This window comes from Nycticebus coucang, chromosome X (assembly GCF_027406575.1).
Source record: "Nycticebus coucang isolate mNycCou1 chromosome X, mNycCou1.pri, whole genome shotgun sequence".
Lineage (NCBI taxonomy): Eukaryota > Metazoa > Chordata > Mammalia > Primates > Lorisidae > Nycticebus > Nycticebus coucang.
This window is the reverse complement of record NC_069804.1, coordinates 175,494,123-175,520,954: the sequence shown is the minus strand read 5'-3', so window position 1 is coordinate 175,520,954 and position 26,832 is coordinate 175,494,123.

Here is a 26,832-nt window from a genome sequence, read left to right as displayed (position 1 = left end):
CTCTGCGACCCTGAGGGCGGAGCTTGCCGGGGCAGATCGCTCACAATGGCTGCCTGTGACCCAGAGCCAAGCACTATTAGCTTCATCTTGCTCATTGGCTCAAACTGGGGCCCTAGACAAAGGCCAAAGTTCTCCGCACTCCCACTCAGGCTCTCCCCAAGGCAGTCGAGCTGAGTGCCAAGTCCAAAGACACCAAAACAGTTCACAGGGAAGGCCTTTCTGGTTTGCAGTCTCGCTGCTACTGAACTTACAGTTGTGGGTGGTTTTAGACGGATTGAACACACGCATCTTGCCGGTTTTCCACTGTTTTAGTCCTCCTCTTTGGGTCCAGAAGTCTCTCGCTGACTCCCTGTATCCTCATAGGAGTGATGATAGGCAGATCCCACCAGCCAGAGATGCCTGGAGTCCTATCTCCCCAGACTCACGGTGCCCAGATGCAAGGAAGCTGTTACTCAGCCACCATCTTGCTCCGCCTCCTGAACACCTTTAGTTTTAAAAGATTAAATTCTTTTTCCAGGATTTCATAAATTTCTTTTTCTTTTCTTTTTTTTTTTTTTTTGACAGAGTCTCACTCTGTCACCCTGAATAGAATTGTATCCTTATAGATCACAGTAATCTCTAACTCTTCAGCTCAAGTGATCCTCTTTCCTCAGCCTCCAAGGTAGCTGGGACTACAACTGTGTGCTGCAACACCCAGCTAGTTTTTTTTTTTCTTTCTATTTTTAGTATATATGGTGTCTCACTCTCAGTTAGGCTTGTCTCAAACTCCTAAGCTTGAGCAATCCACCTGCCTCAGCCTCCCAGTGAGCTAGGATTACAGGCATGAGCAATTGACCCAAGCCCCTCATAAATTTCTTTTTCATTATAATCCAATATAGAGAATTATTGTGTTCCTTTGTGTGTCAAATTTCCTTGTTTCTCTTGTTTTGTGTATACTTACCTTGATATCTGTGCATTTGATGTACTAGTTACTTCTTCCAATTTTTACAATTCTTTTATTAGGTGAGGACCTTTCCTGAAGATGTATGGCATTCATCATTGTGGGGCACCTTTTGGTTGTGTCCAGTTGTATAGTTTCCATGTGATTTTGTTGGCTTAAATAGTATCAGGAATGTCTGATTTCCTCAGTGGCTTTGGGTGTAGTGGTTAGTGGAGGCAGTGGTGAATTATCCTGGTAACAGTAATGTTGGATGGGCAAGTCCTTGGTACACAGTACTGGCAGTGATGGACTGAGCATGCCTATTATGAGTCCCCAGTTTAGTATACACAGGCACCATGTTAGTCAGTCAAGGTGGGCCAATTCTAGGGCTTTTAGGCAACCTGCTCCATTTTTACTTAGTGTTTTACTTGCAAATTATCTACTTAGTAGCAGCATTGGTTGGTTAAGTGGACAGATCTTTGGGCACCTCGCCAGTGGATATGGCATAGGGAATGGCAGCAGCAGGGGTTAATAGCCCTGTGGCTCCCGATTAGTTAGTTCTTGGATTGGCAGTGATTTCAACCAGCTAATTGGGTCAATATTCAGGTTCAGTGGTGGTACATGAGGGTGGGTGTCATCTGTGACAGCTGTGGTTGTAGTAGCAGGTGGTGCTGAACTCAGGCCCCCCCAAGAGAAGTGCTCAGGTGACAGTGGTGTTGGCATGGCGAATTCCCCAAGACTTTGAATGATATGTGCTTAGTCACTGAACAGGGGAGGGAGAGGCGAAAATCAGGTTAGGTAAGCCTCTGGGCCCTTGAATGTGCGTGCAGATGGTGACTATGGAAGGCAGGGTTGGGATAATCCCCAGGATTATAGAAGATAGCTTGGGTAGGGCAGAAGCAGCTGTGTTGCAGCATTGCTCCTCGGGAAGGCCTGGTTTCTTTTTCTAGCAGCTGTAGGCAGTCAAATGGGGAATGTTTAGTTAGGCCCTAGGTGGCAGCTTTGGGTGGGGAGAACCTGACTTCAAAGCATACAAAAATGTATAGGACTTGCTGCTTGGGTGCAGGACAAGGTTGCTGCCAGTAACTTTCGCTTTGGTCAGCAGCCAGCTATAGCAATAGTCATAGCTGGGGAATGCCAATGGGGTTCCAGGGATGTGGTGATGCAGGGGCTATTATGTCCAAGGGAGGGTAAAATTAAGTCCGGTGTGGGCTGGGCTCTTAAAATGATGTGATGCAACAGCTTAACATTTAAAGGGTGTGTAGGATCCAGTGTAAGTTTCCCATCAGTACCTTCAGTAGCAATATCAACATATGGTCTCCAGGCAGCTCCTTATGTTATTCTTGAGGCCTGCAGAGGTCAAATGGAGGAAATATGGCCTGTTGGTGATCTTTCAACTTCTCTTTTCCTGAACTCAGGAGATTTTAAAGGCTTCCAACTAATCCTGGCTGAGCACGCTGCCTTTGTTCCCTCTCCAATCCTTACTTTTGGTGTTTTCTGTCACCTCTATGTCAAATTCTAGCGTTATCTCTTAGATATATATTCAGAAGGTGATTATGTTCTCACTACTTTGGCTCTTCTTTGTGGAGGAAGTAAGTACTACATGTGTCTAGTCAACCATCTTGAAGCCTGTCTAGCACTACAGTCTTTTAATCCAAACAGGCTGACTGTAGGATCTAGGTCACCAGGATCTGTAAATACTACCTCTCTTCTTATATAATTAAATATATTTAAATTATTTCACAACCTGATATTAATTTAATTCAGAATACCACTTTCAGGTTTATTCCAATATTTTACTACTTAATATTTGTTATTTTTTATTTTAAGAATGTTTTATTTTGGTCCTGATTGATAAAATCAATGAATATTCCAAAATATCACAAATCCCTATTCATAATCTTTTATATTTATTTTAACAAATAATTTATTAAATAATTGTAGAAATTATATTTATTATACAAACAAAATTATAAGGTAGAAATTTTTGTGCAGCTTGCACTCATTTATGATGAAGCTCACAGATCTCAGAATATCTTCCAAATATGGAGAAAAAACAGCTATATATTTATAAAGAACTCTAATCTCTAAAATGAGCATATGAATATAGTAATTAGTTTCAAAAGGCATTTTTAAGATTTGTGGTTAAAAATAGTAATCTTACCAAACAGGTTTATATCTTCTGCCATGTGAAGTCCCAATTAAATGTCAGTAAAAATAGAAAATGTGTGTGGAGTAACTAAGAAAAAAAGAAAAGAGGCTTCAGTGGACAGCAGATTTTAACAAAATCATAAGGATGAAAAGCAGATAAAATTTGCCTCAGGATGGAAAAAACTCAAAAGTGTATCATTCCCATACCTACAACAACAGAAAACACCCGTATAATCTGGAAATTCCCAATTGTTTGTGAACCCATCAAAGAACTAAGATCTCAGAGTAAATAACTAATACAAAATATATTTAAAAGACATGCATATCAAAGGAAGGATATAAAAACAAACACTTGCTGGACTGGAAAAGGTGCCACCAAACACCATACAAGGATATAAGAAAAATCCAGTTAAAATTACTAATGAATTGCTAAAAGCCAAATGTGGGCTGTCACAAAAATACAGAACATATTTTGGTAAAGGATGTTACTAGATCTTTAAGAGGGATTGCACTGAATCAGCATATTGCTTACGGTGGTGTGGATCTTTTAAGTATTTTTATTCTTTCAGTCCATGAACATAGAATATCTTTCCATTATTTTTTGTCTCCCTTTTTAATTATTTATGTCAGAATATTAGGCGATACACGTTTTGTTCACGTACTTTGTCTCTGTGTAGATTTAGTCAAAGTTATTCTTGTGCCTTTCACCCAGATAGCGTACTCTTATATATCCCCTTCTCCCTCTCCCCATCAGCTTGATATACACTGAGATTTACTTTTATATGTACATTCAAATGTTGATCAGTTAGTCTCAATTTGGTATTGAGTACATGTGTTTGTTTCTCCATTCTTGTGATGATTCACTTAGAAGAATGGTTTCCAGTTCCATCTAGGTCAGCGGTTCCCAACCTGTGGGTTGCGAGCCCTTTGGGGGTCAAACAACCCTTTCCCAGGGGTTGCCTAAGACCATCCTGCATATCAGATATTTACATTAAGATTCATAACAGTAGCAAAATTACAGTTATGAAGTAGCAACAAAAATAATTTTATGGTTGGGGGTCACCACAACATGAGGAACTGTATTGAAGGGTCAGGGCATTAGGAAGGTTGAGAACCACTGATCTAGGTTGTCAGAAAAGGTACTACATCACCATTTTCTGATTAGAGACATTAAGCATTTTTTTCATTTGTTTGTGGGCCATTAGACTATCTTCATTATAAAAATGTCTGTTCATGTATTTCTTTCTTCTTTTTGAGACCATCTCACTCTGTCAGCACGGGTAGAGTGCTGTGGCATCATAGCTCACAGCAACTTCAAACTCTTGGGCATAGTGATCCTCTTGCCTCAGCCTCCCAAGTAAATGGGACTACAGGTGTCTACCAAAACACCTAGCTAGTTTTTATATTTTTAGTAGAGATGGGGTCTCACTGTTGTCATGCTGGTCTCAAACTCCTGGCTCAGGCAATACACCCAACTCAGACTCCCAGAGTACTAGGATTACAGGAATGAGCCACCACCCCAACCCCATTCATGTCTTTTGCACATTTTAAATGAGATTCTTTGAACCTTGTTAATTTGCATAAGTTCTTTGTAGATTCTGGTTAACAGTTCTTTATAAGATGTATAGCATGCAAATATTTTCCTTCATTCTATGGGTTGTCTATTAGCTATTTTGATTGTGTCCTTGGCTGTAAAGAAACTTTTTAATTTGATCAGGTCCCATTTATTTATTTTTGTTGTTGCTGTGATTGCTTTTGCAGTCTTCTTCCTGAATTCTTTGCCTAGGCTGATATATGTAAGAGAAGTCTCAGGTTACAAAATTAACGTGCATAAATCAGTAGCTTTCATATAGGCCAAAAATAGTCAAGCTGAGAGTCAGATCAAAGATGTAATACCTTTTGCAGCAGCAACAAAGAAAATAAAATACCTAGGAATATACTTAACAAAGAAAGTGAAAGTCCTCTATAGGGAGAATTATGAAACACTGAGGAAAGAAATTGCAGAGAATGTAAACAGATGAAAAAATATATCAAGCTGATGCATTGGTAAAATCAGCATTGCTAAAATGGCTATACTGAAAGGTATAAACAATTGCACCTGGAAACAAGGCCTCAGGCCTGGTCTATTAAATAAAAGGGAATGGGTGACCTGCCTGGGCAGTGCAAAGGTGGCATCTGCACCTGGGGCTAGTTAGAGACCCCTTTTACTTGGGGCCATAGGGGGTGGGCAAATTCCACAGCTTGCCTAAAAAGTTAGGGTCTTTTGGCATGAAATTCTGGAGGGTAGGGCTAGCTAGATCCTTTGTGTTTTTGTTTTAGGGGGAGAAGAAGGGAAAGGGTTTGTATGTGACTGTGTTAGCACCTGCAATATTCCTCACTCTTGCTGAAAGGGGTGATGAGGACTATGGTATACCTTCTAAAATTTCTTCTGGTTGGATAAGGCTATAGTTGCCCTTGGTGTGATGAGTTAGGTGTTGGTAGGGCTGTGCAGGTTTGGAGTACATTGGGAGAGGGTTCGGAAGTGGGAGAAATTGGGTGGCAACTGTAGCTTATACATTTTTAACCTGTCTTGAATAAATGAGGAAAGAAATTGGCTGACACAAGGGACAATGGTTAAAAACAGAAGGATTACCGTGGAGGGCCCAAGAGGGGCAAGATCCAGTGTTCTCATGGTCTGTCAAACCAGGGTTTCTCATTTTGAGAATGTAGATGGGTAGCTTGTTCCAGGAGCCAGGTGATGCCCTCTCAGACCAGACCAGACTTGGTGTAGAAATAGCATGTGTTCTGTAAAATGTGTAACAGCTCCCTTCCCTCTGCCATGATTAGATCTAAGCCTCTAACATGGTTGTGGGGAAGGCAATTGGAAAGTAATAAAAGGATGAACAAGATAACTTTATCTTCTAGAGTACTAAGAAACTGTGGCATATATAAAGGGAGGGTCTGTATTTTTTTGTTTTAATGATGGAGATAGGAAAGAGAAATGGAGGTCTTTAAAATTTAGGAAGACTAGAGGATGTGGCTTCTTTATTATTAGAATTAATTTACTTATCTGTATTAGAGAGTAAGTGACTTAAGGCCATCCTGGTATTAGGAAGTTGAGCCCATTTTCAACTCAGACATGTTGGTCAGTTGAAAGCCATTTCCATGTCAATTTAGGGGATGACTGGTTCCAGAAGGTGAATATAATCTCCTGGATTAAGGTATTTATACTCTCCCTTCTGTGCCTTTCTCCATTGTTGAGAAGACATGGTTTGGAGGGTTTTAGCAAAAGGTGTATTTTTAAATGAAGAAGAAGAAGGAGGAGGAGGAAGAGGAGGAGGAGGAGGGAAGAAATAGTTTATCACTATTTCATGGTGAAGAATAAAAGAAATAAAAACACTCAATCCAAAAGAATCAGATAACGCCGGAAAGGCTATGTTAACCATTGTGATAAAAATGTGTCAAATGGTCTGTGAAGCGAGTGTATGATGCCCCATGATCATATCAATGTATACAGTTATGATTTAATAAAAAAAACAAAAGAATCATAAAAAAGGAAAAAGGGACACATAGTGGAAGTAACAAATAGGAAATTGCTAGCAAGTTGGAGATTTTAATTTGACCATAATGACAATTTTAAAAGCTATTACATCCTTAAAACATAAAATAAGATACAGATTGAAATTAAAATAGGAAGACACAAATATAGGATATATGCAAGAAATGATTTTCTAATCAAAAGACTCATAAAAAATGTTGCAAAAGATAATACAAGTTTCCACTCTAAGCAACTATAAAAGGAATAGTAAATTAAATCCAGATAAGAATAAGGTGGTAAATAAAAAGATAAGAGCAGAAATTAACAAAATTGCAAAATTTATAACTCAAAATACTAACTTTGTATGTTAATATAATTTATGTAATACATATTAACGTACCATATATGGTACATACTGTACTTTTTTGTGTGCTAAGTGACTGCAATGATTTTAATTTGACTACTGTTTCTCTAAAACAATACCCCTATAGTCTGAGAAGGGGTGACTATAACTGTCTGAAGTTGACCTTATTTAAATGATGCTCACAAAAGATATGCAATTCCTTTACCCTCTATGCTTTACTCAAAGTTCTCACACTAATCTTTTCTTCAGTTATGTATAAGACAGAAAAAAAGAACATGTTATATGACTAACATCTAAAATCTGAAGAGATCAAATTCTCAATTAGTAATCCATTATTTGCTGGAGTGTAGTCATTGGCTTGTAAAGCCAAAACCATTAGGTATCAAAAAGTAAATTCATTGTTTTAATAAATTAAATGATTGGGAACAATGTACTAGAACTTTACTTGGCATCTCAGATTTAGAAGAAATGCTAAAATAAAATTAACAGAATGCTATTTCCTAAGAAGATGTCTCTACAGGGGTACTTTCTTATAAATTTGCATGAAGGTACATTCATGACTATACACTGTAAATATACACACACATATACCAAATCTATATTCTATATGCTATGAGAATTGTCAAACCTTCTAAATTATTGAACATTGTAAAGGGAATCATGAAATCAGAATAAATTGTTTTGAAATTTTAGATATATGTTGATTTTCAGGGAGAGAAATAATGCCCTCAAAACTCTAATAAATTCAAAAATTCTGTTACCTCTTGCTTAATTAACGTTTTAATTTGCACAACTGTCAGTGAAGGACAAAATAGTTATGCTAAGAAAGTAAATGTGTATATTTCAAAAATAGAAGAGAAAACATTAAAATGTGACTTTAACCTACTGCAAACTATAATTAGTTGATTCTCCCCTAAACGCTACTGAATATTGTACACAAACTAAGTCATTTACAGATTATGCCTACAATAAGAATCCATGCTCTTGTTAACATAATGTTTGATGAATTATCTCAAATATAATAGTTTTCAGGATTATTTCATATGCTAGCATAGAGGTTTTGTAATTGCCAATAATAATAAAACATTGAGTAGGTTAAAGTACATTTGAAAAGCTTCCTTGTGGCTCAGTGAGTAGGGCGCCGGCCCCATATGCCGAGGGTGGCGGGTTCAAACTCAGCCCCGGCCAAACTGCATCAAAAAAATAGCCGGGCGTTGTGGCGGGCGCCTGTAGTCCCAGCTGCTCTGGAGGCTGAGGCAAGAGAATCGCATAAGCCCAAGAGTTAGAGGTTGCTGTGAGCCGTGTGATGCCACGGCACTCTACCCGAGGGCCATACAGTGGGACTCTGTCTCTACAAAAAAAAAAAAAAAAAAAGAAAAGCTTCCTTTTAGAACCACCAAGGAAAGCTAACCAACAATGCTACTACACATATTTCTACTTGGCCTAGCTGTGCTGGGCACAAACATATTTAAAAACTCTTTCCCAACAAGCCAAGGTATAATGTATACGGACAGGGTTATGCCCTTTATGAGGGTTGGGAATTGTCTCCTAAAGGATAAATTTGGAAAATGTATGGCATTAGTTCTCCTTGATCTTACCTTTATTCCAGACACAATTTATCACGAGGTCCTCTGGACTAATCTGAGTAGATGGCAAAAGATCCTGACACTTTTTTTTTTCATTATATCATTACTTTATATCATTACATTATATCATTTTTTTTCATTATATCATTTCCTTATATCATTACTCATAATATTTGTAACCCTGGGAAAGTTATTTCACTTTCCTTTACCCTCAATTTACTTGTTAAATGTACAGATTCTGTATGTCTTGTTAAAAGTATAGATTCTAAAGCCAGGCTCCTGGGATTAGTATTCCAAGTCTTAACTAAAAAGATGTGAGTTTTAATTTTCTCTTCTGAAAAATGGAGATAATAGTAACTATTTCATATGTCTGTGGTGAGAATAAAATGAACTATTATTTGTAAAACATTTAAGGTATCACCGAAAACATATTTTGAGCCGTATAAATGTTACATGTCATTACTATTATTATTTGTTAAAAACACTAAACAACATTGTACAAACAACTTGGTAAGGTTTCATAACCTTGGCATATCAGTGTCTCATGGCTGTGTTCTTATCAATGTATGATGCTGTCTTGCTGAGTGGTGTTCCTTATTGTTGTGTATTTTTGTGTGTCATGAGACAATAGCTCTGATGGTCATGCCAGAAAAAGATTTTCAACATTGCTTTGAAGAGTGGACTAGATACTGACAGTAGTGCTTATCTTCCTAAGGGGAATACGTCGAAGTTGACTGTAGTGATAGTCAGCAATGAGGTACGTAACACTTTTTCTAGGATGAGTTCATAAACTTAATTGTCAGACCTCGTATTCCACACTACAGTTCAATTCTCAAACCTCCTCAAGAGTTTATTCTGGTCTTGATCAATCTGATGGATTTGTATTATATTTATCTACTTATGTGAACATATATGCACATGTACACACATGTATACATACATAACCATACATATACATGCATAAATCTTAGATGAATATTGCATAACATGTTGGAAAATTTGTAGCCTAGTCTCAAGTTTGCAAATTGCTGTTTGCCCTTGAACAAAATTTCATCCCTCTGAGCTCTTATTTTCATCTTTTGAAAAAAGCAAGGATTTAATTAGATGATTTGTAAGTTTCACATTCTAAGACAATAGCATCATGGATAGAAATTGTATTGATTTTTACATTTCATTAGTGAGTGTGCAAAATGGACCCAAAGACACATATTGGATGTTATTTACAGGGTGTAGGGGAAAAAATAGATATGCTCTTCAAATAGATACTTTGATATACTTCCAGATTGCTTTTATTGTCATCTCATTTTATCATTTTATTTATAGTTTAATCCCTAGTTGTCTTTAGTAGGACTATAAAGTGAGCCCTCATTATCTGTTATAATGAGAAACAAAAGTAGCAAATACAATTAAAACACCAAGAAAATCCTCTCAATTTTACTCTGATCCTATAAAACCAGTTCTTTTTGTTGTTGTTGTTGTTGTTGTTGCAGTTTTTGGCCAGCGCCAGGTTTGAGCCCACCACCTCTGACATATGGGGCCAGCATCCTACTCCTTGAGCCACAGGCACCACCCAAACCAATTCTATATACAACTATCACCTGAGAAAATTTGAAACTGGAACTCTCAAAAGGCTAACAATTGTGTTCTTCATCTACCTATCTTGTCAATTCATTCAGACATAACTTTATAAATGCAGCACATAAAATGCAGGGGGGCCATAAAGTTTGTGTGCATGCAAACTTTGCAAGTGTGCTTTATGACCACCCTGTGCTTTTCAATAAACATATGTGCATGAGGGAAATTTGGAAAATTTATACCATATTAATTATAAGTATTCTTCTTTCATCTACATATGTGATTTGCATTAGGTTTGAAATATAAAGTCAAAAGGTTCATTTTAATTACCAAATTCTTCTTGCTTTATGAATCATAAAATAAATATATGAAAACACAGAACAAAGTAACATTTCAAAAATCTCAATTTGATCTGTAACTATAATAAAGCATGATTGTCATAAGGGTAGCACTAACTTTATTCTTTCAGCTAAGTATCACTTTGGCTATTCGAGGTCTTTTGTGGTTCCATATAAATTTTAGGATTAATTTTTCTACTTCTGTGAAGAATGTCATTAGTGTTTTGATAGGGATTGCATTGAATCTGTATATTGATTTGGATAGAATGGTCATTTTCACAAAATTAATTCTTCCAACTCATGATCATGAAATATCATTCGAATTTTTGTGTGTTCTCTTAAATTTCTTTCATCAGTGTTTTACAGTTTTCTTTGTACCAATCTTTGGTTAAATTGTTTCCTAAGTATATATTTTGATATTTTTTGTAACTATTGTAAAATAAATTTCCTTCTTGATTTCCTTTTCAGATTGGTTACTACTGGCGTATTTAAATGCTACTAATTTTTGTGTATTGATTTTGCATCCTAAAATTCTGATGAATTAGTTTATCTTTTATAATAGTTTTTTGATGGAATCTTCAGGGTTTTAAAATCTTCAGGGTTTTACAAGTTGAAGACCATATAATGTAGATAGGAGCAAGAGTAATCTGAGTTCTTCCTTTCCAATTTGGATGTCTATTATTTGTTTCTTTGTCTAATTACTCTGGCTAAGACTTCCAGAATTATATTGAATAAGAGTGGTAAAAGTTGCCACCTTTGTGTTGTTCAGATCTTAGAGGAAATGCTTTCAAATCTTTCCCATTCCATATGATGTTGCCTGTGGGTTTGTCATATGTAGTTTTTATTTGTTTGAGGTACGTTCTCTCCATACCCAGTTTGTTGAATGTTCTTATAACAAACACATGTTGAATTTTAGCAAATGTTTTTGCAACATCTATTGAAATAATCATATGATTTTTGTTCTTAGTTCTGTTCATGTAATGTATCATATTTATTTGTTTTCCTATGTTGAAGCATTCTCATATACCTGGGATGAATCCCACTTGATCTTGGTGAAAACTCTTTAATGTGTTCTTGGATTTAGTTTTCTAGTAGTTTGTTGAGATATTTTTGTATCTGTGTTCAAGAGTTCCATCTCCAGGCAATATGAATTAACAAGGATCACATTTTGTCTTCTTCTTGAAACAAATATAAAATCAGACAAAATATATTAACCAATAATTTCCAGACATTGAATAGCGCTCTCTGAGAGATGAGAAACAAGCAAAGTAATCCTAGAATTGTTCTAGTTTACAGCCTGGATAGAATTTCCAGATTATAAAGCACAAAGGAGAAATTCAGGAAGAGTCTAGTAGTCTCCCAAAGTTGAAGAGATTCCAGGTAAATGTAAACGTATTATTTTTAGTTCTATATTAGCAATAAAATTTATAAATTGAATATTTAAAAATACTACTCGAAATAACATCAAAAGAATGAAACAATATGGAATAAATAACTAAAAATTATAAAATATTGCTTACAGAAATTATAAATATCTAAATAAATGAAGGAATATATCATGTTCAAAGGTTAGAATATGCAATATTTTTAAGATATAAATTCCCCCCAACACAATTCCACCATTTTTTGGGGGGGGGGGTAGAAAATGCCAAGATAATTCTACAATTTGTATAAGAATGCAAAAACCTAGAAAAGTGAACAAACTTGGAGCAGAAAACAGAAATTTGGAGGATTTATACTACCAGTTTTCAAGGTTTATTAACCTTGATAATCAAAACAAGGTGATATTGGCATAAAGATGGACAAACAGATCAGTGGAACTGAAGAATGTGTCCAAAATTGTCATACTCATCCATACTTCTTGTCAATTCATTTTCAATAAATGAGGAAAAGCATTTAAGTGGTGCTGGAATAATTAAATTGCATAGGCCAAGAAAAAAGAACCTCTACCTTTCTCTATGTTACACAATATACAAACAATAGCTTGAAATGGATCATAGCCCTAAGTATACAAGCCAAAACTATAAAACTTCTAGAATAAAATATAGGAATATATTTTAGTGACCTTGGGTTTGGCAAATATTACTGACACCAGACACTAAATAACATGAATATAAAAGTTTAAATAAAGAGGTCCCCGCGGGAACCGTAAAGTCCGTAGGTCGAAGTGAAGATGCTCTTTCAGGGCGCCACCACCATAGACTCGGGACGCTGTATGCGTCAGCACCCTCGCTACCCAAAACTTGTATCTTCCCGTCAGCGTTTGCAGATCAGGCTGTCTCTTGAAGACTGTGCGGCCACCTTCCCGAGATACAATAATTGGGAGGCGGAGCAAGATGGCAGCCAAGGAACAGCTTCCTTGCATCTGGGCACCGTGAGTCTTGGGAGATAGGACTCCAGGCATCTCTGGCTGGTGGGATCTGCCTATCATCACCCCTGAGAGGATACAGGGAGTCAGCGAGAGACTTCTGGACCCCAAGAGGAGGACTAAAACAGTGGAAAACTGGCAAGTGGTCGCATGTGTTCAATCCGTCTAAAACCGCCCGCACCTTCCACAGCACGAGAACTTAAAGAGCAAGAGGAAGTGAAAGGAAAATTAGGGCAAGGAAACAGATAAAAGAAATCACTCATGAGGAAGAATCAGCAGAAAACTCCAGCGAACATGAAGAACCAGTCCAGAACAACCATGCCAAGGGACCATGAGGTAGCTACTGCAGAGGATTCCACCTATACAGAAATGTCAGGAATGACAGAAAGGGAATTTAGAATACACATGTTGAAAACAATGAAAGAAATGATGGAAAAATGAAGGAAACTGCTAATAAAGTGGAAATTAACCAAAAGGAAATTCAAAAACAGAATCAAATAAGAGATGAACGATATGAAGAAGATAAAAAGGATATAGCAGAGCTGAAGGAAATGAAACAGTCAATCAGGGAACTTAAACATGCAATGGAAAGTATCACCAACAGGTTAGACCATGCAGAAGAAAGAATTTCAGAGGTAGAAGACAAAGTTTTGAGATAACTCAGATAGTAAAAGAGGCAGAAAAGAAGAGAGAGAAAGCAGAACGTTCACTGTCACAAATATGGGACTTTATGAAGCATTCCAACATACGTGTTATAGGAATTCCAGAAGGGGAAGAAGAATGCCCCAGAGGAATGGAAGCCATACTAGAGAATATTATACAAGAAAATTTCCTAAATTTCACTAAAGATTCTGACACACTGCTTTCAGAGGGCTATCAGACCCCAGGTCGCCTCAACTCTAACCGAGCTTCTCCAAGACACATTGTGATGAACCTGTCCAAAGTCAAGACAAAAGAAAAGATTCTGCAAGCTGCCAGGAGTAAGCGCCAGTTGACCTACAGGGGCAAATCCATCAGAGTGACCGCAGACTTCTCTAATGAAACTTTCCAAGCAAGAAGACAATGGTCATCTACCTTTAATCTACTTAAACAGAACAATTTCCAGCCCAGATTTCTGTACCCTGCTAAGCTAAGCTTCAAAATTGATGGAGAAATCAAATCATTTACGGATATACAAACATTGAAGAAATTCGCCACAACAAGACCAGCTCTACAGGAAATACTTCAACCTGTTCTGCACACTGACCACCACAATGGATCAGCAGCAAAGTAAGAACTCAGAAATCAAAGGACAGAACCTAACCTCCACACTGATGCAAAAGATAAAACTAAGCAATGGACTCTCACCAAATAAGACGAATAGAATACTACCACCCTTATCAATTATCTCAATAAATGTTAATGGCTTGAATTCCCCACTGAAGAGACATAGATTGGTAGACTGGATTAAAAAACACAAGCCATCCATTTGCTGTCTGCAAGAAACACACCTGGCTTCAAAAGACAAATTAAAGCTCCGAGTCAAGGGTTGGAAGACAATTTTTCAGGCAAATGGAATCCAGAAGAAAAGAGGAGTTGCAATCTTATTTTCAGATACATGTGGATTTAAAGCAACTAAAGTCAAAAAAGACAAAGATGGTCACTTTATATTGGTCAAGGGAAAACTACAACAAGAAGACATCTCAATTCTAAATATGTATGCACCCAATTTAAATGCTCCCAGATTCTTGAAACAGACCTTACTCAGTCTGAGCAATATGATATCTGATAATACCATAATAACAGGGGACCTTAACACTCCTCTTACAGAGCTGGACAGATCCTCTAAACAGAAATTAAACAAGGATATAAGAGATTTAAATGAGACCCTAGAACAACTGTGCTTGATAGACGCATATAGAACACTCCATCCCAAAGATAAAGAATATACATTCTTTTCATCACCCCATGGAACATTCTCCAAAATTGATCATATCCTGGGACACAAAACAAATATCAACAGAATCAAAAGAATTGAAATTTTACCTTGTATCTTCTCAGACCATAAGGCACTAAAGGTGGAACTCAACTCTAACAAAAATGCTCGACCCCACCCAAAGGCATGGAAATTAAACAATCTTCTGTTGAATAACAGATGGGTGCAGGAAGAAATAAAACAGGAAATCATTAACTTCCTTGAGCATAACAACAATGAAGACACAAGCTACCAAAACCTGTGGGATAATGCAAAAGCAGTGTTGAGAGGAAAATTCATCGCTTTAGATGCCTACATTCAAAAAACAGAAAGAGAGCGCATCAACAATCTCACAAGAGATCTTATGGAATTGGAAAAAGAAGAACAATCTAAGCCTAAACTCAGTAGAAGAAAAGAAATATCCAAAATCAAATCAGAGATCAATGAAATTGAAAACAAAAGAATCATTCAGAATATTGATGAAACAAGGAGTTGGTTTTTTGAAAAAATAAATAAAATAGATAAACCATTGGCCAGACTAACGAGGAATAGAAAAGTAAAATCTCTAGTAACCTCAATCAGAAATGATAAAGGGGAAATAACCACTGATCCCACAGAGATCCAAGAGATCATCTCTGAATACTACCAGAAACTCTATGCCCAGAAATTTGACAATGTGAAAGAAATGGATCAATATTTGGAATCACACCCTTTCCCCAGACTTAGCCAGGAAGAAATAGAGCTCCTGAACAGACCAATTTCAAGCACTGAGATCAAAGAAAGAATAAAAAATCTACCAACCAAAAAATGCCCTGGTCCAGATGGCTTCACTCCAGAATTCTATCAAACCTTCAAGGAAGAGCTTATTCCTGTACTGCAGAAATTATTCCAAAAAACTGAGGAAGAAGGAATCTTCCCCAGGACATTCTATGAAGCAAACATCAACCTGATACCAAAACCAGGAAAAGACCCAAACAAAAAGGAGAATTTCAGACCAATCTCACTCATGAATATAGATGCAAAAATTCTCAACAAAATCCTAGCCAATAGATTACAGCTTATCATCAAAAAAGTCATTCATCATGATCAAGGAGGATTCATCCCAGGGATACAAGGCTGGTTTAACATACGGAAGTCTATAAACGTTATCCACCATATTAACAGAGGCAAAAATAAAGATCACATGATCCTCTCAATAGATGCAGAAAAAGCATTTGATAAAATCCAGCATCCTTTTCTAATTAGAACACTGAAGAGTATAGGCATAGGTGGCACATTTCTAAAACTGATTGAAGCTATCTATGAGAAACCCACAGCCAATATTTTACTGAATGGAGGAAAAAAGCTTTTCCTCTTAGAACTGGAACCAGACAAGGTTGTCCTCTGTCACATTTACTATTCAATGTAGTGCTGGAAGTTCTAGCCAATACAATTAGGCAAGACAAGGAAATAAAGGGAATCCAAATGGGAGCAGAGGAGGTCAAACTCTCCCTCTTTGCTGACGACATGATCTTATACTTAGAGAACCCCAAAGACTCAACCACAAGACTCCTAGAAGTCATCAAAAAATACAGTAATGTTTCAGGATATAAAATCAATGTCCACAAGTCAGTAGCCTTTGTATACACCAATAACAGTCAAGATGAGAAGCTAATTAAGGACACAACTCCCTTCACCATAGTTTCAAAGAAAATGAAATACCTAGGAATATACCTAACGAAGGAGGTGAAGGACCTCTATAAAGAAAACTATGAAATCCTCAGAAAGGAAATAGCAGAGGATATTAACAAATGGAAGAACATACCATGCTCATGGATGGGAAGAATCAACATTGTTAAAATGTCTATACTTCCCAAAGCAATCTACCTATTCAATGCCATTCCTATCAAAATACCAACATCGTACTTTCAAGATGTGGAAAAAATGATTCTGCATTTTGTATGGAACCGGAAAAAACCCCGTATAGCTAAGGCAGTTCTCTGTAACAAAAATAAAGCTGGGGGCATCAGCATACCAGATTTTAGTCTGTACTACAAAGCCATAGTGCTCAAGACAGCATGGTACTGGCACAAAAACAGAGACATAGACACTTGGAATCGAATTGAAAACCAAGAAATGAAACTAACATCTTACAACCATCTAATCTTTGATAAACCAAACAAGAACATACCCTGGGGGAAAGACTCCCTATTCAATAAATGGTGTTGGGAGAACTGGATGTCTACATGTAAAAGACTGAAACTGGACCCACACCTTTCCCCACTCACAAAAATTGATTCAAGATGGATAAAGGGCTTAAACTTAAGGCATGAAACAATAAAAATCCTCCAAGAAAGCATAGGAAAAACACTGGAAGATATTGGCCTGGGGAAAGACTTCATGAAGAAGACTGCCATGGCAATTGCAACAACAATAAAAATAAACAAATGGGACTTCATTAAACTGAAAAGCTTCTGTACAGCTAAGGAGACAATAACCAAAGCAAAGAGACAACCTACACAATGGGAAAGGATATTTGCATATTTTCAATCAGACAAAAGCTTGATAACTAGGATCTATAGAGAACTCAAATTAATCCACATGAAAAAAGCCAACAATCCCATATATCAATGGGCAAGAGACATGAATAGAACTTTCTCTAAAGACGACAGACGAATGGCTAACAAACACATGAAAAAATGTTCATCATCTCTATATATTAGAGAAATGCAAATCAAAACAACCCTGAGATATCATCTAACCCCAGTGAGAATGGCCCACATCACAAAATCTCAAAACTGCAGATGCTGGCGTGGATGTGGAGAGAAGGGAACACTTTTGCACTGCTGCTGGGACTGCAAACTAGTACAACCTTTCTGGAAGGAAGTATGGAGAAACCTCAAAGCACTCAAGCTAGACTTCCCATTTGATCCTGCAATCCCATTACTGGGCATCTACCCAGAAGGAAAAAAATCCTTTTATCATAAGGACACTTGTACTAGACTGTTTATTGCAGCTCAATTTACAATCGCCAAAATGTGGAAACAGCCTAAATGCCCACCAACCCAGGAATGGATTAACAAGCTGTGGTATATGTATACCATGGAATACTATTCAGCCATTAAAAAAATGGAGACTTTACATCCTTCGTATTAACCTGGATGGACGTGGAAGACATTATTCTTAGTAAAGCATCACAAGAATGTAGAAGCATGAATCCTATGTACTCAATTTTGATATGAGGACAATTAATGACAATTATGGTTATGGGGGGGAAACAGAAAGAGGGAAGGAGGGAGTGGGGTGGGGCTTTGGTGTGTGTCACACTTTATGGGGGCAAGACATGATTGCAAGAGGGACTTTACCTAACAATTGCAATCAATGTAACCTGGCTTATTGTACCCTCAATGAATCCCCAACAATAAAAAAAGAAAAAAAAAAGAAAAAAGAAAAAGATACAATAATCAGCTAAAAAAAAAGTAAAATAAAAGTTTAAATAAAGAGATAGCATTTTTTAAAAAAAGAATTGCATTAAAATTCTGGAGCTGAAAAGGAAAATAAATATAAAGAATTGAAATGAAATTTTACTAGAGGTGTTCAAATACAGACTTGAATTGGCAGAAACAAGAATCAGTGAATTTGAAAATACATTATGTCCGTCAGGGGTCTCTGAGCCCCTGGAGCTGTTTAGTAGACCTGGTTTGGTCACTTGGCAGAACATAGCAAGTTTGGCTAAGTCACAGAAATAAAAACAGCTGCAACTCCAACTCCAACACAACAGAAAAAGGAGTATAGTTTTTATTTAAAGCAAAGCAGAGGTAAGCATAGACTTTTCCAGAAGAGTGGAAGAGTGTCCCCCTGAAGAGTGAGGGGAGACCCCACACAAAGGCAGAACACAAGTATAACTGTGGGAGTTAGATAGGCTGATCTCTCTGTGAGGTGCCTCACTTCAATCTAGGGCAAAGCTGGCAGAAGCACCCTCCCTGGGGGCTCCCCAGGACCACTGAAGATGAAAGGAGCCCAGAGGTGCCCCAGACTCTCCCTGTAGGGGAGAATCAGCAGGCAGTAAACCCTTTATACTTCTGACTGGCAATTTAGATTAGGGAAGCTATTTTGTCTGCCCTGTAGAGGTGAAACTTATTTCCCCCTTCCCCTTTCTAAATACATTATGGGCTGTTGTTGACAACTCACTACCCTATGTTCCCAATTACCCAGCCATTTCCTCTACCCAATCTTCCTGGGAGCTTGGGGTTCTTTTAATCCTGTTAGAATTTTGGCACCTTTACATTTTGCATATATGCTTTGTGTTAGAGATCAATAAAAAGTTTCTGAGAAATCAGAAAGCTTCTCCATTATCTAATTCTGCCACGTGGTATGTGAGTCAATGTACACCTCTCTCCAGGCTTCCTAGACTTTATGCTTTAAGTTGGTGTAGAGTCTTGTGGCTTCCCCCAGAATCCTCTCCCCTGTCTACTCCAAACTGAGGTTTGGGCCCACAGTTAACTCCTACATAACTATCTTAGTTCCACCTGTAATTATTTATAAAGCCTTTCTTTCATTGGTCCCTCTAGAAGAGGTCTTTAGGTATTCTTGTTTACTTCTCAATGTCACAGATTACCTTAGTTGCCACATGTGCCCATTTTCTTTCCCTTTTAATCCATCATTGCTACCTGCTATTTTTCCTGAAAATTATATAGTGTTGTCTATCAGCCTTGAGTTGTTTGTGACATTTTCTGTGTTCGCTTTTTAGAACTGTAACCATTACTCTATTTTGTGTCATAAACTAGAACCTGCATTGTGTGGAGAACAGGACATACTTGGTCAATTGACTCACAAGATTTCCAAAACTCATTATTTGTTGCAGGTTCCTTTTTAACTTTCTCATCTAGGAGGCCAGACTTTTCTCTTACTTCCTTGTATCCCCTATCCATCCCTAATCAGTTTATTTGGGATTATACATTCTGAAAAACAGGAAGGAAATAAAAAGAAACAAACAGTGACACACTTTCCACCATGAACTCTCATATATAAAGAGTTAAAAGTGATATTCCTATATTTAAAACAAGAAGAAATGTCAGAAAAGTTGAAAATCAATAATTTTCTTGGACTCATTGAAGAATTAAAGTGACAGCCATCCAGAAATCTGAAGGAACAGTTGAATGCAGAGTAACAGCCAATATCTGCTGTCAGAGCAAAAGCTACTGAGAAGGTAAACTGGTAATTTTAATTAATTACCTAATGTGGCACTTACGTGACATTTGAATGACACTTCAATGGTAATTTGGTAAATTTCTGAAGGTTAAATTTGATAAAGCATGAGAACAAGACGTTCCTGGGACCTACAGTTTTGATGTGTGTGTGTGTGGGGGGCACAATTTCATGAGATTTACTTCCAGAAAAGTACCAAGTTCTCATAGAGAAGAGCAAAGAAAGATTACCTCCTAGCTGTGGCAGGGGGAAGGGAAGAATAATAACTTAGAAACAGACTCAGATTTTCTTCATAACAAAGAGCTACTTTTCATGGAGAAAAAAAAATTAACAGAGCCTTGTCCTACCTAGATGAAAACATTCTCTCCTTTCCAGCCCCACTAGCATTCCTGTCTCATTTAAAGAGATAAATTCTATACTAATGGAAAAACATTTGTAAATATGAACTCCAAGAAACACTGGGCTATTACAAAACTGAGATTTACAAAGAAGATTGTATAATACTTCCACTTCCTGTCACTTTGCCACCATACTAACAAGGCTCTAAAGTAGTAATTGTAGATGATAGCTGAAAGAACTACAACGTGCAGACTTGTTTAAGGAATAGAACTTAGGTAAGGACAAAGACAATAAGGGAGATATAAGAAAAATCCTTACAAGGGTACATGTGAAACTTAGTAAATGTAGAATATAAATGTCTTAACACAATAACTAAGAAAATGCCAGGAAGGCTATGTTAACCAGTGTGATGAAAATGTGTCAGACGGTCTATAAAACCAGTGTATGGTGCCCCATGATCGCATTAATGTACACAGCTATGATTTAATAAAATAAATAAATAAATAAAAACAGTGTATGGTGCTCCATGATCGCATTTATGTACACAGCTATGATTGAATAATAAAATAAAATAAAAATAAATTAAAAAAAGAAAAATCCTATGAGGAACTTGAAACCTCAGATAAATGTAGGTACACCCAATGTTAAAATCTGATTGCCATACATCCTAACACTAAAGACTTGTTTAACGCAGCTCCACTTATCCGTGCAGTGTCTGGCTTTCAAGAAAAAATTGCAAAGCATTCAAAAATCTGAGGAAAACACAGCCTATAAAGACAAAGCAAAAAATCAAACCAGATGTTGGAATCATCAGAGAAAACAATTTAAATAACCAAGATTAATATGTTAGATGGTCTAATGGCAAAAGTAGAACACTTTCAGGAACAGATGGAAAATATAAGCAGAGGGATAGAAACTCTAAAAAGGAATTGAAGATCAAATGGTACACTTTGTGAAGTTTATTTTAAGCCAATTATGGCACATAAAGCTGTTTTAAAAGATACATTTTCTATGAGAAATACAAAACAATTTTGGACAATTTTTTTCAAGCAGATAGTTTTCAGAATGGTAGAAGATTTTTGCATGTAACAAATCTGACAAAGGGCAGGCTGATAAGTAGAATCTACAGAAAACTCAAATTAATCAACAAGAAAAGAACAAACAATCCCATTTATAAGTGGGCAAGAGACTTGAACAGAAACTTCTCTGAAGATGACAGACAAATGAGCAACAAACACATGAAAAAATGCTCATCATCTTGTACAAATATTTTTAGGGAAAGGAGATTATTTTATCACTGACATTATTTAAACATAATGGACTATGGTAGCAATAAAAAAATTGACATTTGCTTGGTTGTATTTTTGTTTTAAAATGCACTGCAGACAATGCTCCTGTTTCACTAAATGCTTGATGGGGGGAGGGGTGAACCATTTCAACTCCTATGCCTTGGTACATCACTGTTCCGCTGCAATATTTTTAGAAAGAAAATTGTATAATCGGTGCTGGGTTTGTGACATTTTTATTAATTTTCTACTTCTGCTGTATTACATAACAAATTACCACAATATTTAAAACAAGACAAGTTTATTATCTGACCTTTCTGGAGACCAGTCTGAGATGAGGTTATTTGACTAAAATCAAGAGATTAGCAATGGTACGTTCCTACTGGAGGCTTTAGGGGACAGTCCATTTTTTTTTTTTTTTTTTTTTTTTACTTTTTCAGTTTCCAGAAGCCACCTGAAATCCCAGGCTCCTGGCTCCTTTTTCCATCTTTAAAGCCTCCATGGAGCATCTTCAGATCTCTCTCTAACTCTGACATTCTGTTTCTGCCACGTTCAAAGGACGATTTTGATTACATCAAACACATCTGGATAATCCAGAGTATCTCCCATCTCCAAATTTTTCCAATTAGCAACTTTATTTCCATCTACAACCTAATTTCCTTTGCCATATTACCAAACACAGTCACAGGCTTCAGGGATTATGTAGGGGACATCTTGAGTAGGGACACTATTTTGCCTACTATGGTCTGAAAACATATTTTAAGTCCTTGCATGTTTCAGTATTTCAGTAGGGTTTGATTTTTGGTCCTTCTAAGGGATTTTTGCTACTTTCTTTGTAGGGTAGGGTGAAACAAATAGCACCATGAAGTGGGTGGCCAGGAGATAATCCTTTTATCTCTCTTTCTTGAGAGGTGGCAGAGCCATCCTACACACTTCCCACTTCTCTCCATGTTCCAGCAATTCATATGCTGATGTTCACACACACACACACACACACACACACACACAGAGAGAGAGAGAGAGAGAGATATTATTTCAAGGTTTTTACCCTTTTTGTGAGATAAAGTATTGAAGAGGGAAGCTTGTCTGTAGTGCTCAGTTCTCACCCAATTCTTATAGCCCAATGTCTGGCTAACTGGATCTGAGGGTCTGACTCCCAACCCCCTCTTCTCTCACACATCACCCTTTTCCCTTTATTCCTCTTTCTATCCCTCATCAGAGAACTCCCAAAGTTAAAGATATATTTCCTGGAAGAAGATCAAGCAAAAACTTTAATGAATCAAAACTAATTTACTGAGTGAAAAAAGCCATTTGACAAAGGTTATATGCTTTATGAATGTATTTATATAATATTTGTGAAAGGACAAAAGTAGAGAGATGGAGATTAGTGGTTGTTAGGGTAAGGGCCAGAAGGAAGTAGATGTGACTGCAAAAGGGCAACCAACGTAAGGGATCCCTGTGGCAATGGCATTTTTCTATATCTTGATTGTTGTGCTCATCACATAAATCTACGCATATGATAAAAGTGAGTAAAAACTAAACACAAATGAGTGCATGTAAAACTTGTGAAATGTGAGTAAAGTAGATGAATGGTATCAATGTCAATTTTCTGGATATAATATCTATACTTTTCAAAGATGTATCTATTTAGGAAAACCAAATGAAGGATACAATTGAATCACTCTTACTCTTCTATTATTTCTTACAACTATAGGTGAATGTTCAATTATCTAAAATAAAAAGGTACTTGAAAAAATTAATTAGACTTTTATACTAAATATGTACATATGAAACCAACCCAAAACTAAATACACATTACTACTTTTATTCAGATCAAAAAATGGCAGTACTAAGATATAAATTTTAGAAAATGATGCTAAGATATACTTTTAAAAAGCATGTGCCAGAGGATGGATGCAAATATTAACTCACCAAATATCTTTGTTAAATTTACACAGTGAAAAAAATGTATCTGCCACTTTCATTTACATGGGAAAAATAGATTAGAAACATTTGTAGGAACATAAATGGAGATTAAGAACAGGGCTAAGTAAAACAGTAAGAAATAATGATATGTGTGTATAAAAACAGATATAAATAAAAATAAGCACAAATACAATATACATTTTATTAACCCTCTTGAGAAGGAAAGGCTATGCACCAAATGCATTTGAATGATTGACTAGGAGAAGAAGGGACTTGTGAGTGCAAATAAAAGTGAATAAATGTGTCAAAAAATAAATAGTAGAGGGGCAATTAATTCAACTAATATGATCAACTCAGTTTTCTACATTTGATGTTAAAATCCCTCCACAACCACTTCAAGCAGAAAGATTTGTGGAAGGTGACTAAAGAGTATTCAATTATTGGCATTATTTATAAATACTGTAGTATAAATGTGATAATAAACACATGGTAACCTTTTACTTGGTTCTGTTTGTGCATTAAAAGTCCTTGCAAACACCCCTCTTTTTTTGCCTTCACCAGGAGCAAAAACCACTTCAGTCACCCTGTCCTTGTTAATCTACTGTCTACCCCAAGTCTCTTAGCAAGATAGTAGCCCATTCAGTGTTTTTTTTTTTTTTTTTTTTTTGTGTGTGTGTGTGTGTGTCCAAACCTCTTCAGTCAATGATGATACTGTCAGGGTGAGTTTTTTATTCCTTGCTTACAGCATAGGGTTGAGAGCAACAAATACCACTATGAGGTAGGTGGCCTGAAGTCAATTTCTTTGTGTGGAAATGCCACCTTGTGCACATCACATTCCTCCTCATCTGAGTTCTGACAATCTAAAGTCTACTGCTGTGTACCCCGCAACCCATCCCCACTTCCCCCTAACCCCATCTATTCTTTTTCCATTTTATTATTTTTTATTTTTTTATATATACATCAGTTTATTTGGTTTCCATTTACAAAATCAAAAAGGCTTAAAATTTAACAACAATAACAATGCTTAAGATGAGGACTAGAAACAAAACCTTGTAAAGAATTAATGAAGATAAATACATTCAGAAAAGACATCAGACGATTGCTGCAATGAAATATTGAGCAATAATAATAATGCAAAAAAGTAACATTCACACTGTCAAATAAGACTATGTCTATTATAGAATGCTATGACTCTGAGGTTCAGTATGGAGTCATCAGTTAACTTCTTGTTTTTTATTTTTCCATTTTCCAGTGGAGTAAAGTGTTAGTGAGAAAGTTTGTCTTCAGTGCTCAGTACTAACCCAGTCCTCTCTGCCAGTATCTGGTTAACTGTGGACCTCTTGGTCTTGTCCCCAACAGTGCAGGACCCCACATCCCTTGTCTTACACATCCCCCTCTTCTATTCCTTTCTCCCGAACCCCCATTAGGGAACAGAAAGACACACACATACACATCCTCATTTCATATTTGTCACTTTTAATAGTCACCATTGGTGTACTCTCTTGATGTAACATTTGCCCTGTAAGTGGTTGGCCATTCCTCTACAGGCTCCTCTGGAGATTCAGCAGATAGTTTTAGATCAGAAGGCTTCACTATAAATAGGCTATTACTTGGATCAATGGTATCCTCTAGTTTTCCTCCAATGGAGTCTATCTTTTATTTTGATTCACTCTTTCATCTGAATGGTGCTAACAGATTAATTTGGTTGGCCTTTTTTATCTCTCGCACTTTCTTGATTGGGTGACAGACATTTCAAAGGATCTTTTGCTTTCATTTACTTTCAAGGACGTTTCTACCCTTTTGACTGTCTTGCATAATTGGAAGGGTACCAGAGTGAGAATAGGAGAATGTTAGTTTTGGAGAAGAGATTAGAGCCTGGATGGGAAAAGGGTATTCTGGGAGGAGCATGGTCTAAAAGAGGTTTGTTTACACAATAAGGACACAATAACCAAAGCAAAGAGACAACCTACACAATGGGAAAGGATATTTGCATATTTTCAGTCAGACAAAAGCTTGATAACCAGGATCTATAGAGAACTCAAATTAATCCACATGAAAAAAGCCAACAATCCCTTATATCAATGGGCAAGAGACATGAATAGAACTTTCTCTAAAGACGACAGATGAATGGCTAATAAACACATGAAAAAATGTTCATCATCTCTATATATTAGAGAAATGCAAATCAAAACAACCCTGAGATATCATCTAACCCCAGTGAGAATGGCCCACATCACAAAATCTCAAAACTGCAGATGCTGGCGTGGATGTGGAGAGAAGGGAACACTTTTACACTGCTGGTGGGACTGCAAATTAGTACAACCTTTCTGGAAGGAAGTATGGAGAAACCTCAAAGCACTCAAGCTAGACCTCCCATTCGATCCTGCAATCCCATTACTGGGCATCTACCCAGAAGGAAAAAAATCCTTTTACCATAAGGACACTTGTACTAGACTGTTTATTGCAGCTCAATTTACCATTGCCAAAATGTGGAAACAGCCTAAATGCCCACCAACCCAGGAATGGATTAACAAGCTGTGGTATATGTATACCATGGAATACTATTCAGCCATTAAAAAGAATGGAGACTTTACATCTTTCGTATTAACCTGGATGGACGTGGAAGACATTATTCTTAGTAAAGCATCACAAAAATGGAGAAGCATGAATCCTATGTACTCAATCTTGATATGAGGACAATTAATGACAATTAAGGTTATGGGGGGGAGCAGAAAGAGGGATGGAGGGAGGAGGGTGGGGCCTTAGTGTGTGTCACACTTTATGGGGGCAAGACATGATTGCAAGAGGGACTTTACCTAACAATTGCAATCAGTGTAACTGGCTTATTGTACCCTCAATGAATCCCCAACAATAAAAAAAAAAAAAAAGAAAAGAAAAAAAAAAGAGGTTTGTTTAAGGGAAGGACTTGCTTGGTGGGTTTACAGGGAAGAAGATCACAGGTAGAGTCATTTAACCTTCTTGTCTCTGCAGTTGAACTGATAGAATGTAATCCTCTGTGTTCCTTCTTTTTGAGCACTTCTGGTTGGATTTTTGCATTTGTAGTCCCTTGTTCTACAGTTGCGGTCAATCGTGCTGCTCTTGTGAATGGTTGTTCAATATCAGTGCTTAATTCCTGTGGTTTACTAGTCACATTGAAGCTTCCCAGTGGTCTGCCCCAGGCCTTCTTCCCTCTCTCTATTTAATCTCTCATGGGTACTAAGGAAGTATGCCATAATCCTTGTTTTGTCAGCAAGATACCACCCTACCCAATGATAACTGGGGATGGCTTAGACATAACAATGCACCACCCATGACACATTCA